Source organism: Biomphalaria glabrata, chromosome 14, assembly GCF_947242115.1.
Source record: "Biomphalaria glabrata chromosome 14, xgBioGlab47.1, whole genome shotgun sequence".
Classification (NCBI taxonomy): Eukaryota; Metazoa; Mollusca; class Gastropoda; family Planorbidae; genus Biomphalaria; species Biomphalaria glabrata.
In genome coordinates this window covers 8,125,928-8,136,196 of record NC_074724.1, presented here as the reverse complement: position 1 = coordinate 8,136,196, position 10,269 = coordinate 8,125,928, and the positions used below count along the sequence as shown (strand labels likewise).

At 28.6% G+C, this 10,269-nt stretch overlaps 1 long non-coding RNA gene across 2 annotated transcripts; it reads left to right on the top strand.

Moving 5' to 3' along the window:
* Window positions 1–1,046: 1,046 nt before the first annotated feature.
* LOC106066336 (uncharacterized) lies at window positions 1,047–9,909 on the top strand. 2 transcript variants are annotated; one of them, XR_008774714.1, is made up of 4 exons: window positions 1,047–1,117; window positions 7,477–7,643; window positions 7,789–7,870; window positions 8,360–9,909. It is a non-coding gene; the product is annotated as an uncharacterized LOC106066336 (long non-coding RNA). The 2 variants fall into 2 exon arrangements; XR_008774715.1 differs by lacking the exon at window positions 1,047–1,117 and adding an exon at window positions 1,119–1,257.
* The last annotated feature ends 360 nt before the right edge of the window (window positions 9,910–10,269 follow it).

Below are 10,269 nucleotides of genomic sequence, written 5' to 3'. Positions count from 1 at the left end.
CGATCGACTTATAAATTTAAGTGACTAATTCAGCTTATACCACCACTCCAGTCAAGTACAATTTCTTTCCCTTGTTCGATATACCAAACTAAATAAGTAATTACCAATAGTTAATTAACTAATTGGTTGGTTTTATTTTATTTTTTTTAGATTGATTTTGTGTTGTCAGGTAAAAGAAATAAATGTGCAAACTTTCAGCTTGATTCGAGATTATTAATGAGAATGTGTTCAAACATTTTACCAGACAAACACAGTAAGTTAATATAAGCTATGTAAAACGATTTTGTTTTTTAAGGCAAATCCTCCTTTTTGAAGCTGATGACTCTTTGTAAGAGTGATTATAAATATCTAATAAAATATGAGTGATAAGAACATGTTTTACCCCACAATAACTTAACTCGATTAAGCGGGTATAAAATTCTAATGAAAGGCATAGGCTATAGATCCAGACTTATATGCATTTATTTAACTCTCTTATGTGTATGCATGCAAAATATACCCATTGAGGTATGTGTGTTAAAATAGGGAAAATTTAGACCCCCAAGCCATTTAAAAAAATATAACTGTCAAGCAAGAGTGTTCTAAGTATGGCCAATTAAACAGTAATTCTTTTCCCAAAGATAATACGCCTGCGTTAATTTTCAAAAGGAAAATCGTTACAGCCTTTTTTTTTTTAAACCGTTTCCACTTAGTTTTTTTTGTATTTTGATCCGATGAAGAACTGGCATAGAAAATCAAAGTAAATTTTGCCCGAGAACATGGCGTGAGGTAAAAAGAGAAATAAAAGATTGTTGCCTCTATAACTTTTAATCATGGTTACTTATTGTTGTGTGTAGTCAGAACTAGAAATATGTGTAGAAATACGTGTAGAATACTGACAATACTTAACATATTACATTTTCGCCTATGTTACAATGACATAATAATTTAGAAAATGTGTACGACAATAGTGGATCTGATAAAATCTGATTGTGGATGATTGAATGATTATACCAAGCCCAACTTTGACACCCAGTTCTCCCTCTAAAAAGCCGAAATTCATTTTCATACTTCCGTTTCCGTTTACCACTGTCTCTAAAAATTTATTGAAACATTCGTTTCACATTATGATATGAGTGTTCTGATCTAGATAGACTTAGACTATGAGTCTAGTCACCAAATCTAAATCATGTAGATATCTTGACTAGATCTAGAGTCTAGAATTATCTTATTACTTATTATAGTTCTAGATCTAGTACTTCTAGATTACTATGTTAAGTATGTTACTCTTACACAGTAACTTACACTACAGTTCTGAGTATCATGTAATATTATCATATTATGTAATGTATGTATTCATTTTTTAATATATTATTATTATATATTATACCTAATTATTATAATGTAATAGTAGAATGTTACATGTATGATAATGATAATTTGATAGTACTTGGATCTAGTAAATCTAGTAGTAAATCTAGATCTAGTCTATTAACTAATAAACTATAAACTATCTCTAGAGTAAAGTGCGAAGTTCGAGCAGTCCCGATTTGACAAGAGTAGGTACTTCGATAAAAATTTCAAAATGATCACAATGCAATGGAACATTATTTAGTTAGATAGAGCTTGAGAAATGCTTTCCAATGATACCAATTTTATATTGCTGAGTTAATTGTGAGAGAAGTTATTAAATTTTTAGTGGCCAAAAATGAGCCTTCTTTAGCCTTTGTAAATAAAAAAAAAATCTGTGACCGAAACAACTGACAGTTGAACTTAAATCAACTGTATTATACAAAGTCTTAAAGATATGGGGTTGAAACTTCACACTCTTTTACATTAACCAGTATTCTGTTAAAATAAATTAAAAAAATAAGACCAAGCAATAAAATCTTTGAAAAAAGTTAATTAATATATAATATATAAAAAAAAGCCTTCGACAAAAAATAAAAATATATGTGATTTTGTCATCATATGAGCCCAAATATCATAAATAAAACAAATCAGAGTTCTGTATTGTGTTTTATTTTGTTTAATTATAATTCTACTGTATTTAAATAGCTATTTATATGCATCAGATAGATAATTCTTATAAATTATAAATGAAAATAGCACTGCACAAAAAAATATTTCCTAAAATTTAATGACTATAAATTTCATAAACTTCATAAAAAAACAGTTTTAACCTTTTTGTAGAGCACTGGCAACTAATTTTAAAATGCCTTAATTTAAATGCTTTAAAAATTAGATTGTAAATGAAAAATTTCTTGCTTCGGACAATAAAATAAAAAAGAAACCTTGCGATTTTTTAGAAGTTATTAAAAGATTTTTTACTTGAATTTTTGTGCAATAATAGCTCATTATTGTAAAAATATAATGTACTCATTTATTAACTATTAATTTACATGTATATTAATAGAAAAAAACAACACACAGAAAAAAAAATGAATTATTAGTTCGCTGAGCTAAAAATATGAAAAAAAAAATGTAATATTTAATATTATTTTTTAAAGTAATTAAACTTTTTCTTTAAAATTTGCAGATTACTAAGTCATTATAATAAAGACACATTCCCTCTCCATAATCTAGCATTCAAACACTATAAAAGTTAATCTAAATGAAAAATTCCTATGTGTGCTTCTAAAAATAGCTTGTTGATAGACAGAAATTGACCATTTCCAGTAAATCACAGTGTTGGTTGTTACTAAAAATAGATTTTAACCATCAACTTTGAAAATTAATATCTAAAGAGTGCGCCAAGCTACAGAAGTTCAAACTTAGCACACATATATATATTAACATGCTAAATTCAATAGAATTAGTGAGATTGTTGTAACCATAAACACTTTTATTTTATTTAAAAAAGAAAATTTTACCCTTCTTTGTCTTTGTTAATTTTAATATCAAATATCTTTAAAGTGCGCCAAGAGAATTTAATGAAATTTGAAATATACACATTTCATAATATGATAAATTATTGTAGCAAACAGCATTGTTGTAACTTTTATAGGAAAAAAGTTGTAAAAATGTCAACTTTCACATAAACTTTTGTTAAGAAAAATTTAACAGATTGGCTTCAAAAGCAAATAAAAATGATCTCTGATATCTTATGTTTACAAAAAGTAATCATAATTAGTCCTCAAATCAAATACAATATGCTAAAACTTTGATGGAAATGACCACCCCTTAAAAAAAGGGTAAAATGTGCTGACACACTTTTCAGCCATTTTTTGGGAGGAAAAAAAAATGGATCTAGGTCAGTTTATCGAAGTACCTAACAAGAGGTTCGAACAGTTCACTTTTTATTGCTATAACTTTTTTATTTGAATGTTTACCAAATTACTACTATATTGCTACTGCGCATGCACCTTTTTTCTTTACTTCCGACACATACTATTTCCTTTTCCTTGTAAAGGCTAAGTTCATGGTAGGCCGTTCAGTCCGCCTGAAAAATCGTCCGTATTTTTTTTGTCCCCCTTCGCCGCGAAACAAGGTTAGGGTATCCCATTTTCTTTTTAAAAACCTCTTGTAAATATAAGTCGTATATAGTCATGTGATACACCGTTGTACGCAGAAATGGATGACGTTTCCATTACTGTTTGAAATATTAAGATAGCTTAAGTGTGTACGAAACTGTTGCAGGTTGAAGTTTTCTCTTTGTAATATCTTCGTATTCTGTTGACCCTTAAGAAAATTTCAAACATCGTTTTAAAGCTCATCACTTGCCGATTCTATGTGTGTAATTAGTTTTTTTGTAAGTATTGACAATTCCAGCGGCTTTTGATTGAAAGTAATTTTTTATTTTGGTCCAATCAAATCACTCGCGCAGCCCTCTTTTTTTTTCCCTACGCGTCATTCGCGATGTTAAAAGTAGGTCACGTGACTGGGCCCAGCCAATCACCTTGTGCTTACCGGCTGTATAAATGGGTCAAATGAATGAATGCCATGTCAGATGAACGTATTTTCTCACTTAAAATATTATTTCATAATGTTAATTAAAAGTTAAATAACATTAAAAAATCACAGGAATATTAATTTTAATGTATCTTAAAATATATATTTAAAAGCTAAATAATAATTAGATCTATATAGATTAAAAAAATAATTAAAAGTGACAATGTAAGACAAGACAACCAAAAGTGGGACAAACAAATAAGTAAAATACAAAGGCAAAGAAGAGGTCAAAATAATTAACTAAAAAATTTATAACTTTTGAACTAATTATTCGATTTTCAAAATTCTTTTTGTGTCATTTATATCTCAAAATTATCCATCTAGCTATAGTGGTTTCATCGCATATAAGTAAATAACTATTTTATCACTGAACTCCCTATTCATGGTGAGGTCAAACTCAGGAGGTGTGGAATTATTCTTTTTTACTACCCGGTAGTGAAGGAAATGGGTAATGGGATTAAGGCTATTTTTAAGTCTGATGGCTCATCAGCACAAAGAGACTATTTGAAGTTGTGGAGGGTGGGAAATGATGCAATGGATGGTGTTCTTGCGCTGGAGTAAAAAGAAAATGACTTTATAGTAAAAATTAAATATTAAAACTTGTTTTTAGATATATTTTCTTTAATCTGCTCGAACCTTCCAACAACCCGATCGAGCTTACTAACTGGGGAAAAATCTGCTCGAGGAAAAGTACGCTTGGCGATACTTACCCTACACCTCTTTGACTTGATATTTAATTTTAACTAAGCCTAGTGATACATTAAATCCAATCTATTTTTATAGAAAAAAGGATGAGGAATTCAGAGATACCATCAGTTTTTTCATAGGTCAGACCGTTACGGTGCTATAAAAATCCAAACTTGAAAATTGCTGCCAGCGGGCTTAATGTGCTCGAACTTCGCACTTTACTATATGTCTAGATTCTTTGATTCTATCATTCTACTTTCTAGGTTCTAGATAATCTAGTACTTGTAGTAGAATACGACGATACGTAGATCTATAAAATCTTATCTAGATCTAGTATCAAGTCCAAGTATTAGTATCAGTATAGTTAGTATAGAGACTATCCACTAATCTAGTCTATTATTCTATAGTCAGTATAGTCTATAGAACTATTACTATACTGACTAAAGACTAGTATAGATCTAGCTAGTTACTAAGTTAGTAAAGACTTAATAAAGATAGTATGATTATAAAAAAATAATGATCTAGATCTATAAATATACACTACAGATTCAGATACACAAGTAGATCATAGATGTCTCACTCTCACTATGATTATGATACAGACGTTACTTCATTTCATAAAAAAAGAAGATATTTATTATTATTATACTTATGGCGGAAAACAGATTGAGGTCTCAACATTTACCAATTTCAAATTGGTTTTTATGGACATATTATATATCATTTTTGATGCCCAAGAATAGAGGAATTCAAAAAAAAATAAAATCAGGAGCATGAGCCAATTATTTAACATAATAAAAAAATTAGGTCAAATACACTTACCCCTAATTGGAAAAATCCTTCACTCACAGAAGATATATCCAGAAATCCATGAATTTCACAAATTCACAATATTACTAAAAGAAAAATGTATCACAAAGTAAAGTATGTTTATAGAAGATAAAAAAAAAAACAAAAAAAAATAGTTGTTTCCTACATTTTTGCCTCTTACTGAGCTTCCCCGGTCCCACCCCCCTTTCCTTAAAAAAAAGTTGAAAATTATAACTTATCTTTCTGCTTAAAAAAACAAACAAACAGCCACATATTTGGCCTATTATATATCAATTTTAATGCCCAAGAATAGAGGAATTAAAAAAAAAATAAAAATTATTAGCAGCAGACAAGTATTTTACATTAAAAAAGTAGGTCAAGTACACTTACCCTTAATTATGAAAAATCCATCACTCACAGAAGATGTATCCAGAAGTCCATGAATTTCACAAATTTACATTAATAGCAATAGAAAAATGTGTCACAAAGTAATGTATTTTGATAGAAGATTTTAAAAATATATAAAATTGTTGAATATTTAAAGGATACTGCCTAATAATTAAGAACCCAAGACCCCCCAAAACGCCAAAAAAAGATTAAAATTTTTCCCTCATAAAACACCAATTGCTTATTTACCAAAATCAGTCACAGTTATGACATATTATACATCAATTTTAATGCCCAGGAATAGAGGAATTCAAAAAAAAATAAAATTATTAGCAGCAGACAAGAATTTTACATTAAAAAAGTAGGTCAAGTACACTTACCTTTAATTATGAAAAATCCATCACTCACAAAGAAGATACATCCAGAAATCCATGAAATTCACAAATTCTCATTAATATTAACAAAAAATGTGTCACAAAATAAAGTATATTTATAGAAGATTTGAAAAAAAAATTGTTGTTTCTTTTTAATAATAATGTCTAATAATTAGGAGCCCTAGACCCCACTCGCATCAAAAAAAAAAAAAAAAAATTCTCCCTCATAAATCACCAATGATTGATAAAATCAGTCACAGATAAGACATATAAATATCTTTTTACAAGAATAGAGAAATAAAAAAAAATTATTAGCAGCAGACTTAAGTATTTAATATTAAAAAAATATGTTTACCATATTTACCTCTCAGAAGGAAAATTCCATCACTCACCAAAGTTATCCCAAAAAATCCATGTATTTCACAAATTTACAAAAACATTAAAAAAGAAAAATGTGTCAATAAGTGAAGCATACAAATACATGAATTAAAAATATATTTTAAAAATTTTTTAATAAAAAAATTATGTCTAATGATTACCTGCCGAGGACCCTCACCCCTCATTTTTTAAACAAGTAAAAAAATTCATTTAAAAAATTGATACTAAACTTGTTGCCTATATATATATATATATATATATATTAAAACAATAGCTTTACATACTTGGTTACTGAGGATCTAAAAAACTGCCATCTGCTTTGGAAAAGCGGAACAAAAAAACAGGAACATATCTAAAATTGGACATGCACTGTCCCGAAACGTTTTTAGCTCCAAACATTAAAAACAAATGAATTATAAACAAAAAAAGTGACGTGTTTCTTAAAGGAGAATTCGATGAGCTGTGCCTTATATAAGAAGCTACTATAGAATATTCTAGTTCTAGAGTAAGAGTAACAGACTCTAGACTTATACCTAGTCAACCTAAATAAATAGTAAATAGTTAGATTCTAGATCAAGATTAAAATTAATTAAAATTAATCTAGAATCCTAGGCCTAGACCTACAATATTATAATTTTATTATATTGACTATATCCAGACATTCTTATTAGCATCAGGACTTATCACTAATCTATTCTAGATTTGTGACTAGATTCTAGATCTAGTGACTAATCAATTTTATCAACAATGTTCAAAGCCACTTGTAGTGAAATTTAGATGCTGATGCTATATAAGTTAAATAAGTATATCGATTCTAGATTTATAATTTTATAAATAGGTCTATTTGTTTGTAAATTAAAATGTTCTAGATCTAGTAATTCTAGTTCCTGATTTTTTTTTTATCTTGCAGGATCGTATCTCAGTATCTGAGTCTTGAAACCTTTAATTATGGAAAAGGTGGACCAGATCTTAAAAGTGTATCAAGACATGCTCAATCTCGGCTACCAAGAATAGATTTAATTTACATATGATGCGATGATGAGAAACAGATAGATTAATATTAACAGATCAAGATCAGTAAGATAAACTGTTCTAAATGTAATTAATAATATGAGGGGGGAGCTTCAGCCTTAAAATTTTTTTTATTTAATATTTATAATTTTTTTTATATATATATATTTAATATTCAAAACATTGTATTTTTGTTATTAATATTTTACAGACCATCATAAAATTCTTAAGTATAAAGGAACTCATCACTTTAAGACCTGAGATAACTGATCACTCCAAACCTACGGTGGAAGGTATATCTAGATCTACAATATATAATTTAATTATATTGACTATATCAAGATATCCATATGTTACATAATAAAAATTACATTGTAGTTTGTATCTATGAACAATTGTGTTATGCTTGCCCGGCGTGTGGCAAAATATGTAGGTCACAGCTAGGGCTGCGCATCCAAAGAAAATACTGCATTCCTCACTAATTTTCAGACTCGAAGACATGCCTTATTATTATTATAAAATGGAAACATTATAAAAACAGATTTTTTAATTATGCTCAGTATATAACTTTTTAAGATATGTATCAAGTTTTTGTGATGTGAGGAACTGCAGATTTTATTATTTATAGATTCACTGTAAATGCTTAGATACATACATGATATATAAATAGAAGTCTTTTTAAGATCATCAGTTAGGCTTAGGGTAATTAAGTTCTGTGATTTAATTTTTGGTCCTTAATTTACATTATTTTATGACTTACACATTTTTAAAATTTGATACAGGGGTTAGAGAAACCATAGGCCACTATATTGCAAGCAACATCATACAGTCTCAAAAAAACAAGGAAGGAGTAAGAAAACTCTTAGTGTTTCCAGATCAGCACACAGGTACATCCAGATCAACCATCAGTACTGCAAGATCATCTGTCAAGTACTGCAAGACTGCAAATCAACTGTCAAGTACTGCCAGATCAACTTGCAAGTACTGTCAGACCAAGAAAAAAAAACCCAATGTATTTCAAAATAATGTTCATTTTAAACACCACGGTAACACTTTTATTTTTTAAATGTAATTAGATCTGTAAAAGTAGTGTCAGTTCCACTAGTGATTTCATCAGGAGAAAATGTCTCTCCAGATTAGGGCTTTATAGCCACAATTGTACAATGAGATGAGTAGTTAGGCAATTAGACATCCACAGTATGATTGTTATAATAGATTCCTTCTACAACACTTGTACGTTATGTCCGTTATTGCTTCTGATGCAATGCATATTCAGTTATAAATACTTCTGTTGTAAAACATACATATTAAACATAAATAAACAGCAGCACCAGGGACCAAGTTTTTAAAAGAGAACATTGATTTAACAATCAAGAAACAATATATTTCATCTATACAAAAATATTTATATACTTATATGAAAATCAAAATGAGAGAAGTTTCTGAAGTTAACTATTTCATCACTATACAGAGATGTCTAACAATAACTGTCCCATCCCTAACAAAAAGAACATAACTCCCCATTTTTAACATATTCTTAAAAAGAATAAACTAATGAAGCAAATTAATTAAAAATGTTGACAGATTACATAATATATGAATAGATGAAGTTTAATAACAAGCAAAATATTATAAAACAAAAGTACAAAGAAATATTTTTTCCTGGAGTACTTGTCATTAGAATGACTTGGAATTGTCAATGTGTCATGGAATTTTGCAAAATATTGGAGCTTCTTATTTGGCAGAGGTTACATCCATAAATGGTTTAATGAGCTCTGTTCTTTTTCCTAAACTGTTTGTTCTTTATACAGCATAGGCAGGCATATTTGTTCCTCAGCATTTTAATGAGCGTATGTACAAAGTCACTCATGCTGAATCCTTGAGTTGATTGTTAGGATTGTTTTTGTATCACAATTTTAGCATAATCAAATATTCTATTTGCTGAATAAGTCATGGTACAAGCATCTACTAGCCTATTAAAACATCAAATAATGTAGCATCTCTTGTCAAATCTTACTCAAAATTGACTCCTCTCTCTTAGAAGTCTAGGACATTCTTAATGTATTGGAAGTAAATGTTTGACAAAATCTTAAAATATTTTAAAGTATTATTACTTTGTTAATTATTATTGGTTCAAATTTTATTTAATTTTTCAATTACTATATTTTCAACTTCATTTTTCTATTTTCATGAAAACTATTATTAGACATATTGAAAATGTTTGCTTTCTGTTGCCTTAGTATCAACATACTACATGATGTAAAAAGTTTGGGATTCTTATGGGCAACAGGCATCTAAAAAACTCACTTCGAAATAAAGATGTTTAACATTTTCTAAGGCGATATATAATCTTTATTGCAAGCATAGAAGCCAAAGTAAAGGAAATTTTACATTAAACAACATACCTGATAATAAAAACAATACAAACTATTCATTAAAATGACCTGGTTTAAAGGCCATCCAGAATCTCTGCCCAGTTTTGTGGCTCAATTCTCTTCTTTTACTTTTATTCAAGTTTTTCCTTCTGTTCACTAAGGCAATGGATCCTCTTTTTCTGACTGTAGTTTAACATATTTTTTTTTCACTAAAAGAAATTTTCTTTAGTGTCCAAGGGATTTGTAACATGTCAAAGATTGAATTGATGCCAACAGGTTCACTTATATGCCAAAAAAATAATTGAGGTATGTTTTGC